Source organism: Hoplias malabaricus, chromosome 9 (assembly GCF_029633855.1).
Source record: "Hoplias malabaricus isolate fHopMal1 chromosome 9, fHopMal1.hap1, whole genome shotgun sequence".
In the NCBI taxonomy this organism is placed as follows: Eukaryota; Metazoa; Chordata; class Actinopteri; order Characiformes; family Erythrinidae; genus Hoplias; species Hoplias malabaricus.
In genome coordinates, this window is record NC_089808.1 from 15,005,906 (window position 1) to 15,031,575 (window position 25,670).

The window sequence follows — 25,670 nt, forward strand, 5'->3', positions numbered from 1 at the left end:
CTAAAAAGCTTACAGCGCCTAGTGTTCCCTGGCAGTCTCCATTCCAAGTATTAACTAAGCGCACAAGCTCGGGATTCCTAAGAGTGCTATGGCCATAAGCAATGACTGTTGGCTGTAGCAGACTATTTGTAATGACTGTTCTAAGAGTAACTCTTGTTACAGAGCTGCTTGTAAACTAAAAAGCCTCACAACTCAAAATAAATGACTGGCTTTCCAGTGTTTTTTGTTTGTTTGTTTTTTTATTTGTTTGTTTATATTTTACTCATTTATTTTTTATTTGTTTATTTTTTTAAAGTTTTGATCTCCTCTTGTGTTTAAATGACTGTAGCTACAATCTTCACAATCTGAGCCTTAAGCTAAAAAGCTTACAGCGCCTAGTGTTCCCTGGCAGTCTCCATTCCAAATATTCACTAAGCGCACAAGCTCGGGATTCCTAAGAGTGCTATGGCCATAAGCAATGACTGTTGGCTGTAGAAGACTATTTGTAATGACTGTTCTAAGAGCAACTCTTGCTGCTTGTGAACTAAAAAGCCTCACAACTCAAAATAAATGACTGGCTTTCCAGTGTTTTTTGTTTGTTTGTTTTTTTATTTGTTTGTTTATTTTTTATTCATTTTTTGTTTATTTGTTTATTTTTTTAAAGTTTTGATCTCCTCTTGTGTTTAAATGACTGTAGCTACAATCTTCACAATCGGAGCCTTAAGCTAAAAAGCTTACAGCGCCTAGTGTTCCCTGGCAGTCTCCATTCCAAGTATTAACTAAGCGCACAAGCTCGGGATTCCTAAGAGTGCTATGGCCATAAGCAATGACTGTTGGCTGTAGCAGACTATTTGTAATGACTGTTCTAAGAGTAACTCTTGTTACAGAGCTGCTTGTAAACTAAAAAGCCTCACAACTCAAAATAAATGACTGGCTTTCCAGTGTTTTTTGTTTGTTTGTTTTTTTATTTGTTTGTTTATATTTTACTCATTTATTTTTTATTTGTTTATTTTTTTAAAGTTTTGATCTCCTCTTGTGTTTAAATGACTGTAGCTACAATCTTCACAATCTGAGCCTTAAGCTAAAAAGCTTACAGCGCCTAGTGTTCCCTGGCAGTCTCCATTCCAAATATTAACTAAGCGCACAAGCTCGGGATTCCTAAGAGTGCTATGGCCATAAGCAATGACTGTTGGCTGTAGAAGACTATTTGTAATGACTGTTCTAAGAGCAACTCTTGCTGCTTGTGAACTAAAAAGCCTCACAACTCAAAACAAATGACTGGCTTTCCAGTGTTTTTTGTTTGTTTGTTTTTTTATTTGTTTGTTTATTTTTTATTCATTTATTGTTTATTTGTTTATTTTTTTAAAGTTTTGATCTCCTCTTGTGTTTAAATTACTGTAGCTACAATCTTCACAATCGGAGCCTTAAGCTAAAAAGCTTACAGCGCCTAGTGTTCCCTGGCAGTCTCCATTCCAAGTATTAACTAAGCGCACAAGCTCGGGATTCCTAAGAGTGCTATGGCCATAAGCAATGACTGTTGGCTGTAGAACACAATTTGTAATGACTGTTCTAAGAGTAACTCTTGTAACAGAGCTGCTTTTAAACTAAAAAGCCTCACAACTCAATATAAATGACTGGCTTTCCAGTGTTTTTTGTTTGTTTGCATTTTTATTTGTTTGTTTATTTTTTATTCATTTATTGTTTATTTGTTTATTTTTTTTTTAAGTTTTGATCTCCTCTTGTGTTTAAATGACTGTAGCTACAATCTTCACAATCGGAGCCTTAAGCTCAATGGCTTACAGCGCCTAGTGTTCCCTGGCAGTCTCCATTCCAAGTATTAACTAAGCGCACAAGCTCGGGATTCCTAAGAGTGCTATGGCCATAAGCAATGACTGTTGGCTGTAGAAGACTGTTTGTAATGACTGTTCTAAGAGCAACTCTTGCTGCTTGTGAACTAAAAAGCCTCACAACTCAAAATAAATGACTGGCTTTCCAGTGTTTTTTGTTTGTTTGTTTTTTTATTTGTTTGTTTATTTTTTATTCATTTATTGTTTATTTGTTTATTTTCTTAAAGTTTTGATCTCCTCTTGTGTTTAAATGACTGTAGCTACAATCTTCACAATCGGAGCCTTAAGCTAAAAAGCTTACAGCGCCTAGTGTTCCCTGGCAGTCTCCATTCCAAGTATTAACTAAGCGCACAAGCTCGGGATTCCTAAGAGTGCTATGGCCATAAGCAATGACTGTTGGCTGTAGCAGACTATTTGTAATGACTGTTCTAAGAGTAACTCTTGTTACAGAGCTGCTTGTAAACTAAAAAGCCTCACAACTCAAAATAAATGACTGGCTTTCCAGTGTTTTTTGTTTGTTTGTTTTTTTATTTGTTTGTTTATATTTTACTCATTTATTTTTTATTTGTTTATTTTTTCAAAGTTTTGATCTCCTCTTGTGTTTAAATGACTGTAGCTACATTCTTCACAATCGGAGCCTTAAGCTCAATGGCTTACAGCGCCTAGTGTTCCCTGGCAGTCTCCATTCCAAGTATTAACTAAGCGCACAAGCTCGGGATTCCTAAGAGTGCTATGGCCATAAGCAATGACTGTTGGCTGTAGAAGACTGTTTGTAATGACTGTTCTAAGAGCAACTCTTGCTGCTTGTGAACTAAAAAGCCTCACAACTCAAAATAAATGACTGGCTTTCCAGTGTTTTTTGTTTGTTTGTTTTTTATTTGTTTGTTTATTTTTTATTCATTTATTGTTTATTTGTTTATTTTTTTAAAGTTTTGATCTCCTCTTGTGTTTAAATTACTGTAGCTACAATCTTCACAATCGGAGCCTTAAGCTAAAAAGCTTACAGCGCCTAGTGTTCCCTGGCAGTCTCCATTCCAAGTATTAACTAAGCGCACAAGCTCGGGATTCCTAAGAGTGCTATGGCCATAAGCAATGACTGTTGGCTGTAGAAGACAATTTGTAATGACTGTTCTAAGAGTAACTTTTGTAACAGAGCTGCTTTTAAACTAAAAAGCCTCACAACTCAATATAAATGACTGGCTTTCCAGTGTTTTTTGTTTGTTTGCATTTTTATTTGTTTGTTTATTTTTTATTCATTTATTGTTTATTTGTTTATTTTTTTTTTAAGTTTTGATCTCCTCTTGTGTTTAAATGACTGTAGCTACAATCTTCACAATCGGAGCCTTAAGCTCAATGGCTTACAGCGCCTAGTGTTCCCTGGCAGTCTCCATTCCAAGTATTAACTAAGCGCACAAGCTCGGGATTCCTAAGAGTGCTATGGCCATAAGCAATGACTGTTGGCTGTAGAAGACTGTTTGTAAAGACTGTTCTAAGAGCAACTCTTGCTGCTTGTGAACTAAAAAGCCTCACAACTCAAAATAAATGACTGGCTTTCCAGTGTTTTTTGTTTGTTTGTTTTTTTATTTGTTTGTTTATTTTTTATTCATTTATTGTTTATTTGTTTATTTTCTTAAAGTTTTGATCTCCTCTTGTGTTTAAATGACTGTAGCTACAATCTTCACAATCGGAGCCTTAAGCTAAAAAGCTTACAGCGCCTAGTGTTCCCTGGCAGTCTCCAATCCAAGTATTAACTAAGCGCACAAGCTCGGGATTCCTAAGAGTGCTATGGCCATAAGCAATGACTGTTGGCTGTAGCAGACTATTTGTAATGACTGTTCTAAGAGTAACTCTTGTTACAGAGCTGCTTGTAAACTAAAAAGCCTCACAACTCAAAATAAATGACTGGCTTTCCAGTGTTTTTTGTTTGTTTGTTTTTTTATTTGTTTGTTTATTTTTTATTCATTTATTGTTTATTTGTTTATTTTTTAAAAGTTTTGAACTCCTCTTGTGTTTAAATGACTGTAGCTACAATCTTCACGATCGGAGCCTTAAACTCAATGGCTTACAGCGACTAGTGTTCCCTGGCAGTCTCCATTCCAAGTATTAACTAAGCGCACAAGCTCGGGATTCCTCAGAGTGCTATGGCCATAAGCAATGACTGTTGGCTGTAGAAGACTGTTTGTAATGACTGTTCTAAGAGCAACTCTTGCTGCTTGTGAACTAAAAAGCCTCACAACTCAAAATAAATGACTGGCTTTCCAGTGTTTTTTGTTTGTTTGTTTTTTTATTTGATTGTTTATTTTTTATTCATTTATTGTTTATTTGTTTATTTTTTTAAAGTTTTGATCTCCTCTTGTGTTTAAATGACTGTAGCTACAATCTTCACAATCGGAGCCTTAAGCTAAAAAGCTTACAGCGCCTAGTGTTCCCTGGCAGTCTCCATTCCAAGTATTAACTAAGCGCACAAGCTCGGGATTCCTAAGAGTGCTATGGCCATAAGCAATGACTGTTGGCTGTAGCAGACTATTTGTAATGACTGTTCTAAGAGTAACTCTTGTTACAGAGCTGCTTGTAAACTAAAAAGCCTCACAACTCAAAATAAATGACTGGCTTTCCAGTGTTTTTTGTTTGTTTGTTTTTTTATTTGTTTGTTTATATTTTACTCATTTATTTTTTATTTGTTTATTTTTTTAAAGTTTTGATCTCCTCTTGTGTTTAAATGACTGTAGCTACAATCTTCACAATCTGAGCCTTAAGCTAAAAAGCTTACAGCGCCTAGTGTTCCCTGGCAGTCTCCATTCCAAATATTCACTAAGCGCACAAGCTCGGGATTCCTAAGAGTGCTATGGCCATAAGCAATGACTGTTGGCTGTAGAAGACTATTTGTAATGACTGTTCTAAGAGCAACTCTTGCTGCTTGTGAACTAAAAAGCCTCACAACTCAAAATAAATGACTGGCTTTCCAGTGTTTTTTGTTTGTTTGTTTTTTTATTTGTTTGTTTATTTTTTATTCATTTATTGTTTATTTGTTTAATTTTTTAAAGTTTTGATCTCCTCTTGTGTTTAAATGACTGTAGCTACAATCTTCACAATCGGAGCCTTAAGCTAAAAAGCTTACAGCGCCTAGTGTTCCCTGGCAGTCTCCATTCCAAGTATTAACTAAGCGCACAAGCTCGGGATTCCTAAGAGTGCTATGGCCATAAGCAATGACTGTTGGCTGTAGCAGACTATTTGTAATGACTGTTCTAAGAGTAACTCTTCTTACAGAGCTGCTTGTAAACTAAAAAGCCTCACAACTCAAAATAAATGACTGGCTTTCCAGTGTTTTTTGTTTGTTTGTTTTTTTATTTGTTTGTTTATATTTTACTCATTTATTTTTTATTTGTTTATTTTTTTAAAGTTTTGATCTCCTCTTGTGTTTAAATGACTGTAGCTACAATCTTCACAATCTGAGCCTTAAGCTAAAAAGCTTACAGCGCCTAGTGTTCCCTGGCAGTCTCCATTCCAAATATTAACTAAGCGCACAAGCTCGGGATTCCTAAGAGTGCTATGGCCATAAGCAATGACTGTTGGCTGTAGAAGACTATTTGTAATGACTGTTCTAAGAGCAACTCTTGCTGCTTGTGAACTAAAAAGCCTCACAACTCAAAACAAATGACTGGCTTTCCAGTGTTTTTTGTTTGTTTGTTTTTTTATTTGTTTGTTTATTTTTTATTCATTTGTTGTTTATTTGTTTATTTTCTTAAAGTTTTGATCTCCTCTTGTGTTTAAATGACTGTAGCTACAATCTTCACAATCTGAGCCTTAAGCTAAAAAGCTTACAGCGCCTAGTGTTCCCTGGCAGTCTCCATTCCAAGTATTAACTAAGCGCACAAGCTCGGGATTCCTAAGAGTGCTATGGCCATAAGTAATGACTGTTGGCTGTAGAAGACTGTTTGTAATGCCTGTTCTAAGAGTAACTCTTGTTACAGAGCTGCTTGTAAACTAAAAAGCCTCACAACTCAAAACAAATGACTGGCTTTCCAGTGTTTTTTGTTTGTTTGTTTTTTTATTTGTTTGTTTATTTTTTATTCATTTGTTGTTTATTTGTTTATTTTCTTAAAGTTTTGATCTCCTCTTGTGTTTAAATGACTGTAGCTACAATCTTCACAATCGGAGCCTTAAGCTCAATGGCTTACAGCGCCTAGTGTTCCCTGGCAGTCTCCATTCCAAGTATTAACTAAGCGCACAAGCTCGGGATTCCTAAGAGTGCTATGGCCATAAGTAATGACTGTTGGCTGTAGAAGACAATTTGTAATGACTGTTCTAAGAGTAACTCTTGTTACAGAGCTGCTTGTAAACTAAAAAGCCTCACAACTCAAAATAAATGACTGGCTTTCCAGTGTTTTTTGTTTGTTTGTTTTTTTGTTTGTTTGTTTTTTTATTTGTTTGTTTATTTTTATTCATTTATTGTTTATTTGTTTATTTTTTAAAAGTTTTGATCTCCTCTTGTGTTTAAATGACTGTAGCTACAATCTTCACGATCGGAGCCTTAAACTCAATGGCTTACAGCGCATAGTGTTCCCTGGCAGTCTCCATTCCAAGTATTAACTAAGCGCACAAGCTCGGGATTCCTAAGAGTGCTATGGCCATAAGCAATGACTGTTGGCTGTAGAAGACAATTTGTAATGACTGTTCTAAGAGTAACTCTTGTTACAGAGCTGCTTTTAAACTAAAAAGCCTCACAACTCAATATAAATGACTGGCTTTCCAGTGTTTTTTGTTTGTTTGTTTTTTTATTTGTTTGTTTATTTTTTATTCATTTATTGTTTATTTGTTTATTTTTTAAAAGTTTTGATCTCCTCTTGTGTTTAAATGACTGTAGCTACAATCTTCACGATCGGAGCCTTAAACTCAATGGCTTACAGCGCCTAGTGTTCCCTGGCAGTCTCCATTCCAAGTATTAACTAAGCGCACAAGCTTGGGATTCCTAAGAGTGCTATGGCCATAAGCAATGACTGTTGGCTGTAGAAGACAATTTGTAATGACTGTTCTAAGAGTAACTCTTGTTACAGAGCTGCTTTTAAACTAAAAAGCCTCACAACTCAATATAAATGACTGGCTTTCCAGTGTTTTTTGTTTGTTTGTTTTTTTATTTGTTTGTTTATTTTTTATTCATTTATTGTTTACTTGTTTATTTTTTTTTTAAGTTTTGATCTCCTCTTGTGTTTAAATGACTGTAGCTACAATCTTCACAATCGGAGCCTTAAGCTCAATGGCTTACAGTGCCTAGTGTTCCCTGGCAGTCTCCATTCCAAGTATTAACTAAGCGCACAAGCTCGGGATTCCTCAGAGTGCTATGGCCATAAGCAATGACTGTTGGCTGTAGAAGACTGTTTGTAATGACTGTTCTAAGAGCAACTCTTGCTGCTTGTGAACTAAAAAGCCTCACAACTCAAAATAAATGACTGGCTTTCCAGTGTTTTTTGTTTGTTTGTTTTTTTATTTGTTTGTTTATTTTTATTCATTTATTGTTTATTTGTTTATTTTTTTTAAGTTTTGATCTCCTCTTGTGTTTAAATGACTGTAGCTACAATCTTCACAATCGGAGCCTTAAGCTAAAAAGCTTACAGCGCCTAGTGTTCCCTGGCAGTCTCCATTCCAAGTATTAACTAAGCGCACAAGCTCGGGATTCCTAAGAGTGCTATGGCCATAAGCAATGACTGTTGGCTGTAGAAGACAATTTGTAATGACTGTTCTAAGAGTAACTCTTGTTACAGAGCTGCTTGTAAACTAAAAAGCCTCACAACTCAAAATAAATGACTGGCTTTCCAGTGTTTTTTGTTTGTTTGTTTTTTTATTTGTTTGTTTATTTTTTATTCATTTATTGTTTATTTGTTTATTTTTTAAAAGTTTTGATCTCCTCTTGTGTTTAAATGACTGTAGCTACAATCTTCACGATCGGAGCCTTAAACTCAATGGCTTACAGCGCCTAGTGTTCCCTGGCAGTCTCCATTCCAAATATTAACTAAGCGCACAAGCTCGGGATTCCTAAGAGTGCTATGGCCATAAGCAATGACTGTTGGATGTAAAAGACAATTTGTAATGACTGTTCTAAGAGTAACTCTTGTTACAGAGCTGCTTTTAAACTAAAAAGCCTCACAACTCAATATAAATGACTGGCTTTCCAGTGTTTTTTGTTTGTTTGTTTTTTTATTTGTTTGTTTATTTTTTATTCATTTATTGTTTACTTGTTTATTTTTTTTTTAAGTTTTGATCTCCTCTTGTGTTTAAATGACTGTAGCTACAATCTTCACAATCGGAGCCTTAAGCTCAATGGCTTACAGCGCCTAGTGTTCCCTGGCAGTCTCCATTCCAAGTATTAACTAAGCGCACAAGCTCGGGATTCCTCAGAGTGCTATGGCCATAAGCAATGACTGTTGGCTGTAGAAGACTATTTGTAATGACTGTTCTAAGAGCAACTCTTGCTGCTTGTGAACTAAAAAGCCTCACAACTCAAAATAAATGACTGGCTTTCCAGTGTTTTTTGTTTGTTTGTTTTTTTATTTGTTTGTTTATTTTTTATTCATTTATTGTTTATTTGTTTATTTTTTTTAAAGTTTTGATCTCCTCTTGTGTTTAAATGACTGTAGCTACAATCTTCACAATCGGAGCCTTAAGCTAAAAAGCTTACAGCGCCTAGTGTTCCCTGGCAGTCTCCATTCCAAGTATTAACTAAGCGCACAAGCTCGGGATTCCTAAGAGTGCTATGGCCATAAGCAATGACTGTTGGCTGTAGCAGACTATTTGTAATGACTGTTCTAAGAGTAACTCTTGTTACAGAGCTGCTTGTAAACTAAACAGCCTCACAACTCAAAATAAATGACTGGCTTTCCAGTGTTTTTTGTTTGTTTGTTTTTTTATTTGTTTGTTTATTTTTTATTCATTTATTGTTTATTTGTTTATTTTTTTAAAGTTTTGATCTCCTCTTGTGTTTAAATGACTGTAGCTACAATCTTCACGATCGGAGCCTTAAACTCAATGGCTTACAGCGCCTAGTGTTCCCTGGCAGTCTCCATTCCAAGTATTAACTAAGCGCACAAGCTCGGGATTCCTAAGAGTGCTATGGCCATAAGCAATGACTGTTGGATGTAAAAGACAATTTGTAATGACTGTTCTAAGAGTAACTCTTGTTACAGAGCTGCTTTTAAACTAAAAAGCCTCACAACTCAATATAAATGACTGGCTTTCCTGTTTTTTTCTTTGTTTGTTTTTTTATTTGTTTGTTTATTTTTTATTCATTTATTGTTTACTTGTTTATTTTTTTTTTAAGTTTTGATCTCCTCTTGTGCTTAAATGACTGTAGCTACAATCTTCACAATCGGAGCCTTAAGCTCAATGGCTTACAGCGCCTAGTGTTCCCTGGCAGTCTCCATTCCAAGTATTAACTAAGCGCACAAGCTCGGGATTCCTCAGAGTGCTATGGCCATAAGCAATGACTGTTGGCTGTAGAAGACTATTTGTAATGACTGTTCTAAGAGCAACTCTTGCTGCTTGTGAACTAAAAAGCCTCACAACTCAAAATAAATGACTGGCTTTCCAGTGTTTTTTGTTTGTTTGTTTTTTATTTGTTTGTTTATTTTTTATTCATTTATTGTTTATTTGTTTATTTTTTTAAAGTTTTGATCTCCTCTTGTGTTTAAATGACTGTAGCTACAATCTTCACAATCGGAGCCTTAAGCTAAAAAGCTTACAGCGCCTAGTGTTCCCTGGCAGTCTCCATTCCAAGTATTAACTAAGCGCACAAGCTCGGGATTCCTAAGAGTGCTATGGCCATAAGCAATGACTGTTGGCTGTAGCAGACTATTTGTAATGACTGTTCTAAGAGTAACTCTTTTTACAGAGCTGCTTGTAAACTAAAAAGCCTCACAACTCAAAATAAATGACTGGCTTTCCAGTGTTATTTGTTTGTTTGTTTTTTTATTTGTTTGTTTATTTTTTATTCATTTATTGTTTATTTGTTTATTTTTAAAAAGTTTTGATCTCCTCTTGTGTTTAAATGACTGTAGCTACAATCTTCACGATCGGAGCCTTAAACTCAATGGCTTTCAGCGCCTAGTGTTCCCTGGCAGTCTCCATTCCAAGTATTAACTAAGCGCACAAGCTCGGGATTCCTAAGAGTGCTATGGCCATAAGCAATGACTGTTGGCTGTAGAAGACTGTTTGTAATGACTGTTCTAAGAGCAACTCTTGCTGCTTGTGAACTAAAAAGCCTCACAACTCAAAATAAATGACTGGCTTTCCAGTGTTTTTTGTTTGTTTGTTTTTTTATTTGTTTGTTTATTTTTTATTCATTTATTGTTTATTTGTTTATTTTCTTAAAGTTTTGATCTCCTCTTGTGTTTAAATGACTGTAGCTACATTTTCACAATCGGAGCCTTAAGCTCAATGGCTTACAGCGCCTAGTGTTCCCTGGCAGTCTCCATTCCAAGTATTAACTAAGCGCACAAGCTCGGGATTCCTAAGAGTGCTATGGCCATAAGCAATGACTGTTGGCTGTAGAAGACAATTTGTAATGACTGTTCTAAGAGTAACTCTTGTTACAGAGCTGCTTGTAAACTAAAAAGCCTCACAACTCAAAATAAATGACTGGCTTTCCAGTGTTTTTTGTTTGTTTGTTTTTTAATTTGTTTGTTTATTTTTTATTCATTTATTGTTTATTTGTTTATTCTTTAAAAGTTTTGATCTCCTCTTGTGTTTAAATGACTGTAGCTACAATCTTCACGATCGGAGCCTTAAACTCAATGGCTTACAGCGCCTAGTGTTCCCTGGCAGTCTCCATTCCAAGTATTAACTAAGCGCACAAGCTCGGGATTCCTAAGAGTGCTATGGCCATAAGCAATGACTGTTGGCTGTAGAAGACAATTTGTAATGACTGTTCTAAGAGTAACTCTTGTTACAGAGCTGCTTGTAAACTAAAAAGCCTCACAACTCAAAATAAATGACTGGCTTTCCAGTGTTTTTTGTTTGTTTGTTTTTTAATTTGTTTGTTTGTTTTTTATTCATTTATTGTTTATTTGTTTATTTTTTTAAAGTTTTGATCTCCTCTTGTGTTTAAATGACTGTAGCTGCAATCTTCACAATCGGAGCCTTAAGCTAAAAAGCTTACAGCGCCTAGTGTTCCCTGGCTGTCTCAATTCCAAGTACTAACTAAGCGCACAAGCTCGGGATTCCTAAGAGTGCTATGGCCATAAGCAATGACTGTTGGCTGTAGAAGACAATTTGTAATGATTGTTCTAAGAGTAACTCTTGTTACAGAGCTGCTTGTAAACTAAAAAGCCTCACAACTCAAAATAAATGACTGGCTTTCCAGTGTTTTTTGTTTATTTGTTTTTTTATTTGTTTGTTTATTTTTTATTCATTTATTGTTTATTTGTTTATTTTTTTAAAGTTTTGATCTCCTCTTGTGTTTAAATGACTGTAGCTGCAATCTTCACAATCGGAGCCTTAAGCTAAAAAGCTTACAGCGCCTAGTGTTCCCTGGCTGTCTCCATTCCAAGTACTAACTAAGCGCACAAGCTCGGGATTCCTAAGAGTGCTATGGCCATAAGCAATGACTGTTGGCTGTAGAAGACAATTTGTAATGACTGTTCTAAGAGTAACTCTTGTTACAGAGCTGCTTGTAAACTAAAAGGCCTCACAACTCAAAATAAATGACTGGCTTTCCAGTGTTTTTTGTTTATTTGTTTTTTTATTTGTTTGTTTATTTTTTATTCATTTATTGTTTATTTGTTTATTTTTTTTAAGTTTTGATCTCCTCTTGTGTTTAAATGACTGTAGCTGCAATCTTCACAATCGGAGCCTTAAGCTAAAAAGCTTACAGCGCCTAGTGTTCCCTGGCTGTCTCCATTCCAAGTACTAACTAAGCGCACAAGCTCGGGATTCCTAAGAGTGCTATGGCCATAAGCAATGACTGTTGGCTGTAGAAGACAATTTGTAATGACTGTTCTAAGAGTAACTCTTGTTACAGACCTGCTTGTAAACTAAAAAGCCTCACAACTCAAAATAAATGACTGGCTTTCCAGTGTTTTTTGTTTGTTTGTTTTTTTATTTGTTTGTTTATTTTTTATTCATTTATTGTTTATTTGTTTATTTTCTTAAAGTTTTGATCTCCTCTTGTGTTTAAATGACTGTAGCTACATTTTCACAATCGGAGCCTTAAGCTCAATGGCTTACAGCGCCTAGTGTTCCCTGGCAGTCTCCATTCCAAGTATTAACTAAGCGCACAAGCTCGGGATTCCTAAGAGTGCTATGGACATAAGCAATGACTGTTGGCTGTAGAAGACAATTTGTAATGATTGTTCTAAGAGTAACTCTTGTTACAGAGCTGCTTGTAAACTAAAAAGCCTCACAACTCAAAATAAATGACTGGCTTTCCAGTGTTTTTTGTTTATTTGTTTTTTATTTGTTTGTTTATTTTTTATTCATTTATTGTTTATTTGTTTATTTTTTTAAAGTTTTGATCTCCTCTTGTGTTTAAATGACTGTAGCTGCAATCTTCACAATCGGAGCCTTAAGCTAAAAAGCTTACAGCGCCTAGTGTTCCCTGGCTGTCTCCATTCCAAGTACTAACTAAGCGCACAAGCTCGGGATTCCTAAGAGTGCTATGGCCATAAGCAATGACTGTTGGCTGTAGAAGACAATTTGTAATGACTGTTCTAAGAGTAACACTTGTTACAGAGCTGCTTGTAAACTAAAAAGCCTCACAACTCAAAATAAATGACTGGCTTTCCAGTGTTTTTTGTTTGTTTGTTTTTTTATTTGTTTGTTTATTTTTTATTCATTTATTGTTTATTTGTTTATTTTTTTTAAAGTTTTGATCTCCTCTTGTGTTTAAATGACTGTAGCTACATTTTCACAATCGGAGCCTTAAGCTCAATGGCTTACAGCGCCTAGTGTTCCCTGGCAGTCTCCATTCCAAGTATTAACTAAGCGCACAAGCTCGGGATTCCTAAGAGTGCTATGGCCATAAGCAATGACTGTTGGCTGTAGAAGACTGTTTGTAATGACTGTTCTAAGAGCAACTCTTGCTGCTTGTGAACTAAAAAGCCTCACAACTCAAAATAAATGACTGGCTTTCCAGTGTTTTTTGTTTGTTTGTTTTTTTATTTGTTTGTTTATTTTTTATTCATTTATTGTTTATTTGTTTATTTTCTTAAAGTTTTGATCTCCTCTTGTGTTTAAATGACTGTAGCTACATTTTCACAATCGGAGCCTTAAGCTCAATGGCTTACAGCGCCTAGTGTTCCCTGGCAGTCTCCATTCCAAGTATTAACTAAGCGCACAAGCTCCGGATTCCTAAGAGTGCTATGGCCATAAGCAATGACTGTTGGCTGTAGAAGACAATTTGTAATGATTGTTCTAAGAGTAACTCTTGTTACAGAGCTGCTTGTAAACTATAAAGCCTCACAACTCAAAATAAATGACTGGCTTTCCAGTGTTTTTTGTTTATTTGTTCTTTTATTTGTTTGTTTTTTTTAATTCATTTATTGTTTATTTGTTTATTTTTTTAAAGTTTTGATCTCCTCTTGTGTTTAAATGACTGTAGCTGCAATCTTCACAATCGGAGCCTTAAGCTAAAAAGCTTACAGCGCCTAGTGTTCCCTAGCTGTCTTAATTCCAAGTACTAACTAAGCGCACAAGCTCGGGATTCCTAAGAGTGCTATGGCCATAAGCAATGACTGTTGGCTGTAGAAGACAATTTGTAATGACTGTTCTAAGAGTAACTCTTGTTACAGAGCTGCTTGTAAACTAAAAGGCCTCACAACTCAAAATAAATGACTGGCTTTCCAGTGTTTTTTGTTTGTTTGTTTTTTTATTTGTTTGTTTATTTTTTATTCATTTATTGTTTATTTGTTTATTTTTTTAAAGTTTTGATCTCCTCTTGTGTTTAAATGACTGTAGCTACAATCTTCACAATCGGAGCCTTAAGCTAAAAAGCTTACAGCGCCTAGTGTTCCCTGGCAGTCTCCATTCCAAGTATTAACTAAGCGCACAAGCTCGGGATTCCTAAGAGTGCTATGGCCATAAGCAATGACTGTTGGCTGTAGCAGACTATTTGTAATGACTGTTCTAAGAGTAACTCTTGTTACAGACCTGCTTGTAAACTAAAAAGCCTCACAACTCAAAATAAATGACTGGCTTTCCAGTGTTTTTTGTTTGTTTGTTTTTTTATTTGTTTGTTTATTTCTTATTCATTTATTGTTTATTTGTTTATTTTTTTAAAGTTTTGATCTCCTCTTGTGTTTAAATGACTATAGCTACAATCTTCACAATCGGAGCCTTAAGCTCAATGGCTTACAGCGCCTAGTGTTCCCTGGCAGTCTCCATTCCAAGTATTAACTAAGCGCACAAGCTCGGGATTCCTAAGAGTGCTATGGCCATAAGCAATGACTGTTGGCTGTAGAAGACTGTTTGTAATGACTGTTCTAAGAGCAACTCTTGCTGCTTGTGAACTAAAAAGCCTCACAACTCAAAATAAATGACTGTCTTTCCAGTGTTTTTTGTTTGTTTGTTTTTTTATTTGTTTGTTTATTTTTTATTCATTTATTCATTTATTTGTTTATTTTTTTAAAGTTTTGATCTCCTCTTGTGTTTAAATGACTGTAGCTACAATCTTCACAATGGGAGCCTTAAGCTAAAAAGCTTACAGCGCCTAGTGTTCCCTGGCAGTCTCCATTCCAAGTATTAACTAAGCGCACAAGCTCGGGATTCCTAAGAGTGCTATGGCCATAAGCAATGACTGTTGGCTGTAGAAGACAATTTGTAATGACTGTTCTAAGAGTAACTCTTGTTACAGAGCTGCTTGTAAACTAAAAGGCCTCACAACTCAAAATAAATGACTGGCTTTCCAGTGTTTTTTGTTTGTTTGTTTTTTTATTTGTTTGTTTATTTTTTATTCATTTATTGTTTATTTGTTTATTTTTTTAAAGTTTTGATCTCCTCTTGTGTTTAAATGACTGTAGCTACATTTTCACAATCGGAGCCTTAAGCTCAATGGCTTACAGCGCCTAGTGTTCCCTGGCAGTCTCCATTCCAAGTATTAGCTAAGCGCACAAGCTCGGGATTCCTAAGAGTGCTATGGCCATAAGCAATGACTGTTGGCTGTAGAAGACTGTTTGTAATGACTGTTCTAAGAGCAACTCTTGCTGCTTGTGAACTAAAAAGCCTCACAACTCAAAATAAATGACTGGCTTTCCAGTGTTTTTTGTTTGTTTGTTTTTTTATTTGTTTGTTTATTTTTTATTCATTTATTGTTTATTTGTTTATTTTTTTAAAGTTTTGATCTCCTCTTGTGTTTAAATGACTGTAGCTACATTTTCACAATCGGAGCCTCAAGCTCAATGGCTTACAGCGCCTAGTGTTCCCTGGCAGTCTCCATTCCAAGTATTAACTAAGCGCACAAGCTCGGGATTCCTAAGAGTGCTATGGCCATAAGCAATGACTGTTGGCTGTAGAAGACAATTTGTAATGATTGTTCTAAGAGTAACTCTTGTTACAGAGCTGCTTGTAAACTAAAAAGCCTCACAACTCAAAATAAATGACTGGCTTTCCAGTGTTTTTTGTTTATTTGTTTTTTTATTTGTTTGTTTATTTTTTATTCATTTATTGTTTATTTGTTTATTTTTTTAAAGTTTTGATCTCCTCTTGTGTTTAAATGACTGTAGCTGCAATCTTCACAATCGGAGCCTTAAGCTAAAAAGCTTACAGCGCCTAGTGTTCCCTGGCAGTCTCCATTCCAAGTATTAACTAAGCGCACAAGCTCGGGATTCCTAAGAGTGCTATGGCCATAAGCAATGACTGTTGGCTGTAGAAGACAATTTGTAATGATTGTTCTAAGAGTAACTCTTGTTACAGAGCTGCTTGTAAACTAAAAAGCCTCACAACTCAAAATAAATGACTGGCTTTCCAGTGTTTTTTGTTTATTTGTTTTTTTATTTGTTTGTTTATTTTTTATTCATTTATTGTTTATTTGTTTATTTTTTTTAAGTTTTGATCTCCTCTTGTGTTTAAATGACTGTAGCTGCAATCTTCACAATCGGAGCCTTAAGCTAAAAAGCTTACAGCGCCTAGTGTTCCCTGGCTGTCTCCATTCCAAGTACTAACTAAGCGCACAAGCTCGGGATTCCTAAGAGTGCTATGGCCATAAGCAATGACTGTTGGCTGTAGAAGACAATTTGTAATGACTGTTCTAAGAGTAACTCTTGTTACAGAGCTGCTTGTAAACTAAAAGGCCTCACAACTCAAAATAAATGACTGGCTTTCCAGTGTTTTTTGTTTGTTTGTTTTTTTATTTGTTTGTTTATTTTTTATTCATTTATTGTTTATTTGTTTATTTTTTTAAAGTTTTGATCTCCTCTTGTGTTTAAATGACTGTAGCTACATTTTCACAATCGGAGCCTTAAGCTCAATGGCTTACAGCGCCTAGTGTTCCCTGGCAGTCTCCATTCCAAGTATTAGCTAAGCGCACAAGCTCGGGATTCCTAAGAGTGCTATGGCCATAAGCAATGACTGTTGGCTGTAGAAGACTGTTTGTAATGACTGTTCTAAGAGCAACTCTTGCTGCTTGTGAACTAAAAAGCCTCACAACTCAAAATAAATGACTGGCTTTCCAGTGTTTTTTGTTTGTTTGTTTTTTTATTTGTTTGTTTATTTTTTATTCATTTATTGTTTATTTGTTTATTTTTTTAAAGTTTTGATCTCCTCTTGTGTTTAAATGACTGTAGCTACATTTTCACAATCGGAGCCTCAAGCTCAATGGCTTACAGCGCCTAGTGTTCCCTGGCAGTCTCCATTCCAAGTATTAACTAAGCGCACAAGCTCGGGATTCCTAAGAGTGCTATGGCCATAAGCAATGACTGTTGGCTGTAGAAGACAATTTGTAATGATTGTTCTAAGAGTAACTCTTGTTACAGAGCTGCTTGTAAACTAAAAAGCCTCACAACTCAAAATAAATGACTGGCTTTCCAGTGTTTTTTGTTTATTTGTTTTTTTATTTGTTTGTTTATTTTTTATTCATTTATTGTTTATTTGTTTATTTTTTTAAAGTTTTGATCTCCTCTTGTGTTTAAATGACTGTAGCTGCAATCTTCACAATCGGAGCCTTAAGCTAAAAAGCTTACAGCGCCTAGTGTTCCCTGGCTGTCTCAATTCCAAGTACTAACTAAGCGCACAAGCTCGGGATTCCTAAGAGTGCTATGGCCATAAGCAATGACTGTTGGCTGTAGAAGACAATTTGTAATGATTGTTCTAAGAGTAACTCTTGTTACAGAGCTGCTTGTAAACTAAAAAGCCTCACAACTCAAAATAAATGACTGGCTTTCCAGTGTTTTTTGTTTATTTGTTTTTTTATTTGTTTGTTTATTTTTTATTCATTTATTGTTTATTTGTTTATTTTTTTTAAGTTTTGATCTCCTCTTGTGTTTAAATGACTGTAGCTGCAATCTTCACAATCGGAGCCTTAAGCTAAAAAGCTTACAGCGCCTAGTGTTCCCTGGCTGTCTCCATTCCAAGTACTAACTAAGCGCACAAGCTCGGGATTCCTAAGAGTGCTATGGCCATAAGCAATGACTGTTGGCTGTAGAAGACAATTTGTAATGACTGTTCTAAGAGTAACTCTTGTTACAGAGCTGCTTGTAAACTAAAAGGCCTCACAACTCAAAATAAATGACTGGCTTTCCAGTGTTTTTTGTTTGTTTGTTTTTTTATTTGTTTGTTTATTTTTTATTCATTTATTGTTTATTTGTTTATTTTTTTAAAGTTTTGATCTCCTCTTGTGTTTAAATGACTGTAGCTACATTTTCACAATCGGAGCCTTAAGCTCAATGGCTTACAGCGCCTAGTGTTCCCTGGCAGTCTCCATTCCAAGTATTAACTAAGCGCACAAGCTCGGGATTCCTAAGAGTGCTATGGCCATAAGCAATGACTGTTGGCTGTAGAAGACAATTTGTAATGACTGTTCTAAGAGTAACTCTTGTTACAGAGCTGCTTGTAAACTAAAAAGCCTCACAACTCAAAATAAATGACTGGCTTTCCAGTGTTTTTTGTTTATTTGTTTTTTTATTTGTTTGTTTATTTTTTATTCATTTATTGTTTATTTGTTTATTTTTTTAAAGTTTTGATCTCCTCTTGTGTTTAAATGACTGTAGCTGCAATCTTCACAATCGGAGCCTTAAGCTAAAAAGCTTACAGCGCCTAGTGTTCCCTGGCTGTCTCCATTCCAAGTACTAACTAAGCGCACAAGCTCGGGATTCCTAAGAGTGCTATGGCCATAAGCAATGACTGTTGGCTGTAGAAGACTGTTTGTAATGACTGTTCTAAGAGCAACTCTTGCTGCTTGTGAACTAAAAAGCCTCACAACTCAAAATAAATGACTGTCTTTCCAGTGTTTTTTGTTTGTTTGTTTTTTTATTTGTTTGTTTATTTTTTATTCATTTATTCATTTATTTGTTTATTTTTTTAAAGTTTTGATCTCCTCTTGTGTTTAAATGACTGTAGCTACAATCTTCACAATGGGAGCCTTAAGCTAAAAAGCTTACAGCGCCTAGTGTTCCCTGGCAGTCTCCATTCCAAGTATTAACTAAGCGCACAAGCTCGGGATTCCTAAGAGTGCTATGGCCATAAGCAATGACTGTTGGCTGTAGAAGACAATTTGTAATGACTGTTCTAAGAGTAACTCTTGTTACAGAGCTGCTTGTAAACTAAAAGGCCTCACAACTCAAAATAAATGACTGGCTTTCCAGTGTTTTTTGTTTGTTTGTTTTTTTATTTGTTTGTTTATTTTTTATTCATTTATTGTTTATTTGTTTATTTTTTTAAAGTTTTGATCTCCTCTTGTGTTTAAATGACTGTAGCTACATTTTCACAATCGGAGCCTTAAGCTCAATGGCTTACAGCGCCTAGTGTTCCCTGGCAGTCTCCATTCCAAGTATTAACTAAGCGCACAAGCTCGGGATTCCTAAGAGTGCTATGGCCATAAGCAATGACTGTTGGCTGTAGAAGACAATTTGTAATGACTGTTCTAAGAGTAACTCTTGTTACAGAGCTGCTTGTAAACTAAAAGGCCTCACAACTCAAAATAAATGACTGGCTTTCCAGTGTTTTTTGTTTGTTTGTTTTTTTATTTGTTTGTTTATTTTTTATTCATTTATTGTTTATTTGTTTATTTTTTTTAAGTTTTGATCTCCTCTTGTGTTTAAATGACTGTAGCTACATTTTCACAATCGGAGCCTTAAGCTCAATGGCTTACAGCGCCTAGTGTTCCCTGGCAGTCTCCATTCCAAGTATTAACTAAGCGCACAAGCTCGGGATTCCTAAGAGTGCTATGGCCATAAGCAATGACTGTTGGCTGTAGAAGACAATTTGTAATGACTGTTCTAAGAGTAACTCTTGTTACAGAGCTGCTTGTAAACTAAAAGGCCTCACAACTCAAAATAAATGACTGGCTTTCCAGTGTTTTTTGTTTGTTTGTTTTTTTATTTGTTTGTTTATTTTTTATTCATTTATTGTTTATTTGTTTATTTTTTTAAAGTTTTGATCTCCTCTTGTGTTTAAATGACTGTAGCTGCAATCTTCACAATCGGAGCCTTAAGCTAAAAAGCTTACAGCGCCTAGTGTTCCCTGGCTGTCTCCATTCCAAGTACTAACTAAGCGCACAAGCTCGGGATTCCTAAGAGTGCTATGGCCATAAGCAATGACTGTTGGCTGTAGAAGACAATTTGTAATGACTGTTCTAAGAGTAACTCTTGTTACAGAGCTGCTTGTAAACTAAAAGGCCTCACAACTCAAAATAAATGACTGGCTTTCCAGTGTTTTTTGTTTGTTTGTTTTTTATTTGTTTGTTTATTTTTTATTCATTTATTGTTTATTTGTTTATTTTTTTAAAGTTTTGATCTCCTCTTGTGTTTAAATGACTGTAGCTACATTTTCACAATCGGAGCCTTAAGCTCAATGGCTTACAGCGCCTAGTGTTCCCTGGCAGTCTCCATTCCAAGTATTAACTAAGCGCACAAGCTCGGGATTCCTAAGAGTGCTATGGCCATAAGCAATGACTGTTGGCTGTAGAAGACTGTTTGTAATGACTGTTCTAAGAGCAACTCTTGCTGCTTGTGAACTAAAAAGCCTCACAACTCAAAATAAATGACTGGCTTTCCAGTGTTTTTTGTTTGTTTGTTTTTTTATTTGTTTGTTTATTTTTTATTCATTTATTGTTTATTTGTTTATTTTCTTAAAGTTTTGATCTCCTCTTGTGTTTAAATGACTGTAGCTACATTTTCACAATCGGAGCCTTAAGCTCAATGGCTTACAGCGCCTAGTGTTCCCTGGCAGTCTCCATTCCAAGTATTAACTAAGCGCACAAGCTCGGGATTCCTAAGAGTGCTATGGCCATAAGCAATGACTGTTGGCTGTAGAAGACAATTTGTAATGATTGTTCTAAGAGTAACTCTTGTTACAGAGCTGCTTGTAAACTAAAAAGCCTCACAACTCAAAATAAATGACTGGCTTTCCAGTGTTTTTTGTTTATTTGTTTTTTTATTTGTTTGTTTATTTTTTATTCATTTATTGTTTATTTGTTTATTTTTTTAAAGTTTTGATCTCCTCTTGTGTTTAAATGACTGTAGCTGCAATCTTCACAATCGGAGCCTTAAGCTAAAAAGCTTACAGCGCCTAGTGTTCCCTGGCTGTCTCAATTCCAAGTACTAACTAAGCGCACAAGCTCGGGATTCCTAAGAGTGCTATGGCCATAAGCAATGACTGTTTGCTGTAGAAGACAATTTGTAATGACTGTTCTAAGAGTAACTCTTGTTACAGACCTGCTTGTAAACTAAAAAGCCTCACAACTCAAAATAAATGACTGGCTTTCCAGTGTTTTTTGTTTGTTTGTTTTTTTATTTGTTTGTTTATTTCTTATTCATTTATTGTTTATTTGTTTATTTTTTTAAAGTTTTGATCTCCTCTTGTGTTTAAATGACTATAGCTACAATCTTCACAATCGGAGCCTTAAGCTCAATGGCTTACAGCGCCTAGTGTTCCCTGGCAGTCTCCATTCCAAGTATTAACTAAGCGCACAAGCTCGGGATTCCTAAGAGTGCTATGGCCATAAGCAATGACTGTTGGCTGTAGAAGACTGTTTGTAATGACTGTTCTAAGAGCAACTCTTGCTGCTTGTGAACTAAAAAGAATCACAACTCAAAATAAATGACTGGCTTTCCAGTGTTTTTTGTTTGTTTGTTTTTTTATTTGTTTGTTTATTTTTTATTCATTTATTGTTTATTTGTTTATTTTCTTAAAGTTTTGATCTCCTCCTGTGTTTAAATGACTGTAGCTACATTTTCACAATCGGAGCCTTAAGCTCAATGGCTTACAGCGCCTAGTGTTCCCTGGCAGTCTCCATTCCAAGTATTAACTAAGCGCACAAGCTCGGGATTCCTAAGAGTGCTATGGCCATAAGCAATGACTGTTGGCTGTAGAAGACAATTTGTAATGATTGTTCTAAGAGTAACTCTTGTTACAGAGCTGCTTGTAAACTAAAAAGCCTCACAACTCAAAATAAATGACTGGCTTTCCAGTGTTTTTTGTTTATTTGTTTTTTTATTTGTTTGTTTATTTTTTATTCATTTATTGTTTATTTGTTTATTTTTTTAAAGTTTTGATCTCCTCTTGTGTTTAAATGACTGTAGCTGCAATCTTCACAATCGGAGCCTTAAGCTAAAAAGCTTACAGCGCCTAGTGTTCCCTGGCAGTCTCCATTCCAAGTACTAACTAAGCGCACAAGCTCGGGATTCCTAAGAGTGCTATGGCCATAAGCAATGACTGTTGGCTGTAGAAGACAATTTGTAATGATTGTTCTAAGAGTAACTCTTGTTACAGAGCTGCTTGTAAACTAAAAAGCCTCACAACTCAAAATAAATGACTGGCTTTCCAGTGTTTTTTGTTTGTTTGTTTTTTTATTTGTTTGTTTATTTTTTATTCATTTATTGTTTATTTGTTTATTTTTTTTAAGTTTTGATCTCCTCTTGTGTTTAAATGACTGTAGCTACATTTTCACAATCGGAGCCTTAAGCTCAATGGCTTACAGCGCCTAGTGTTCCCTGGCAGTCTCCATTCCAAGTATTAACTAAGCGCACAAGCTCGGGATTCCTAAGAGTGCTATGGCCATAAGCAATGACTGTTGGCTGTAGAAGACAATTTGTAATGACTGTTCTAAGAGTAACTCTTGTTACAGAGCTGCTTGTAAACTAAAAGGCCTCACAACTCAAAATAAATGACTGGCTTTCCAGTGTTTTTTGTTTGTTTGTTTTTTTATTTGTTTGTTTATTTTTTATTCATTTATTGTTTATTTGTTTATTTTTTTAAAGTTTTGATCTCCTCTTGTGTTTAAATGACTGTAGCTGCAATCTTCACAATCGGAGCCTTAAGCTAAAAAGCTTACAGCGCCTAGTGTTCCCTGGCTGTCTCCATTCCAAGTACTAACTAAGCGCACAAGCTCGGGATTCCTAAGAGTGCTATGGCCATAAGCAATGACTGTTGGCTGTAGAAGACAATTTGTAATGACTGTTCTAAGAGTAACTCTTGTTACAGAGCTGCTTGTAAACTAAAAGGCCTCACAACTCAAAATAAATGACTGGCTTTCCAGTGTTTTTTGTTTGTTTGTTTTTTTATTTGTTTGTTTATTTTTTATTCATTTATTGTTTATTTGTTTATTTTTTTAAAGTTTTGATCTCCTCTTGTGTTTAAATGACTGTAGCTACATTTTCACAATCGGAGCCTTAAGCTCAATGGCTTACAGCGCCTAGTGTTCCCTGGCAGTCTCCATTCCAAGTATTAACTAAGCGCACAAGCTCGGGATTCCTAAGAGTGCTATGGCCATAAGCAATGACTGTTGGCTGTAGAAGACTGTTTGTAATGACTGTTCTAAGAGCAACTCTTGTTACAGAGCTGCTTGTAAACTAAAAGGCCTCACAACTCAAAATAAATGACTGGCTTTCCAGTGTTTTTTGTTTGTTTGTTTTTTTATTTGTTTGTTTATTTTTTATTCATTTATTGTTTATTTGTTTATTTTTTTAAAGTTTTGATCTCCTCTTGTGTTTAAATGACTGTAGCTACATTTTCACAATCGGAGCCTTAAGCTCAATGGCTTACAGCGCCTAGTGTTCCCTGGCAGTCTCCATTCCAAGTATTAACTAAGCGCACAAGCTCGGGATTCCTAAGAGTGCTATGGCCATAAGCAATGACTGTTGGCTGTAGAAGACTGTTTGTAATGACTGTTCTAAGAGCAACTCTTGCTGCTTGTGAACTAAAAAGCCTCACAACTCAAAATAAATGACTGGCTTTCCAGTGTTTTTTGTTTGTTTGTTTTTTTATTTGTTTGTTTATTTTTTATTCATTTATTGTTTATTTGTTTATTTTCTTAAAGTTTTGATCTCCTCTTGTGTTTAAATGACTGTAGCTACATTTTCACAATCGGAGCCTTAAGCTCAATGGCTTACAGCGCCTAGTGTTCCCTGGCAGTCTCCATTCCAAGTATTAACTAAGCGCACAAGCTCGGGATTCCTAAGAGTGCTATGGTCATAAGCAATGACTGTTGGCTGTAGAAGACAATTTGTAATGATTGTTCTAAGAGTAACTCTTGTTACAGAGCTGCTTGTAAACTAAAAAGCCTCACAACTCAAAATAAATGACTGGCTTTCCAGTGTTTTTTGTTTATTTGTTTTTTTATTTGTTTGTTTATTTTTTATTCATTTATTGTTTATTTGTTTATTTTTTTAAAGTTTTGATCTCCTCTTGTGTTTAAATGACTGTAGCTGCAATCTTCACAATCGGAGCCTTAAGCTAAAAAGCTTACAGCGCCTAGTGTTCCCTGGCTGTCTCAATTCCAAGTACTAACTAAGCGCACAAGCTCGGGATTCCTAAGAGTGCTATGGCCATAAGCAATGACTGTTTGCTGTAGAAGACAATTTGTAATGACTGTTCTAAGAGTAACTCTTGTTACAGACCTGCTTGTAAACTAAAAAGCCTCACAACTCAAAATAAATGACTGGCTTTCCAGTGTTTTTTGTTTGTTTGTTTTTTTATTTGTTTGTTTATTTCTTATTCATTTATTGTTTATTTGTTTATTTTTTTAAAGTTTTGATCTCCTCTTGTGTTTAAATGACTATAGCTACAATCTTCACAATCGGAGCCTTAAGCTCAATGGCTTACAGCGCCTAGTGTTCCCTGGCAGTCTCCATTCCAAGTATTAACTAAGCGCACAAGCTCGGGATTCCTAAGAGTGCTATGGCCATAAGCAATGACTGTTGGCTGTAGAAGACTGTTTGTAATGACTGTTCTAAGAGCAACTCTTGCTGCTTGTGAACTAAAAAGCCTCACAACTCAAAATAAATGACTGGCTTTCCAGTGTTTTTTGTTTGTTTGTTTTTTTATTTGTTTGTTTATTTTTTATTCATTTATTGTTTATTTGTTTATTTTCTTAAAGTTTTGATCTCCTCCTGTGTTTAAATGACTGTAGCTACATTTTCACAATCGGAGCCTTAAGCTCAATGGCTTACAGCGCCTAGTGTTCCCTGGCAGTCTCCATTCCAAGTATTAACTAAGCGCACAAGCTCGGGATTCCTAAGAGTGCTATGGCCATAAGCAATGACTGTTGGCTGTAGAAGACAATTTGTAATGATTGTTCTAAGAGTAACTCTTGTTACAGAGCTGCTTGTAAACTAAAAAGCCTCACAACTCAAAATAAATGACTGGCTTTCCAGTGTTTTTTGTTTATTTGTTTTTTTATTTGTTTGTTTATTTTTTATTCATTTATTGTTTATTTGTTTATTTTTTTAAAGTTTTGATCTCCTCTTGTGTTTAAATGACTGTAGCTGCAATCTTCACAATCGGAGCCTTAAGCTAAAAAGCTTACAGCGCCTAGTGTTCCCTGGCAGTCTCCATTCCAAGTACTAACTAAGCGCACAAGCTCGGGATTCCTAAGAGTGCTATGGCCATAAGCAATGACTGTTGGCTGTAGAAGACAATTTGTAATGATTGTTCTAAGAGTAACTCTTGTTACAGAGCTGCTTGTAAACTAAAAAGCCTCACAACTCAAAATAAATGACTGGCTTTCCAGTGTTTTTTGTTTATTTGTTTTTTTATTTGTTTGTTTATTTTTTATTCATTTATTGTTTATTTGTTTATTTTTTTAAAGTTTTGATCTCCTCTTGTGTTTAAATGACTTTAGCTGCAATCTTCACAATCGGAGCCTTAAGCTAAAAAGCTTACAGCGCCTAGTGTTCCCTGGCTGTCTCAATTCCAAGTACTAACTAAGCGCACAAGCTCGGGATTCCTAAGAGTGCTATGGCCATAAGCAATGACTGTTGGCTGTAGAAGACAATTTGTAATGACTGTTCTAAGAGTAACTCTTGTTACAGAGCTGCTTTTAAACTAAAAAGCCTCACAACTCAAAATAAATGACTGGCTTTCCAGTGTTTTTTGTTTATTTGTTTTTTTATTTGTTTGTTTATTTTTTATTCATTTATTGTTTATTTGTTTATTTTTTTAAAGTTTTGATCTCCTCTTGTGTTTAAATGACTGTAGCTGCAATCTTCACAATCGGAGCCTTAAGCTAAAAAGCTTACAGCGCCTAGTGTTCCCTGGCTGTCTCCATTCCAAGTACTAACTAAGCGCACAAGCTCGGGATTCCTAAGAGTGCTATGGCCATAAGCAATGACTGTTGGCTGTAGAAGACAATTTGTAATGACTGATCTAAGAGTAACTCTTGTTACAGAGCTGCTTGTAAACTAAAAGGCCTCACAACTCAAAATAAAT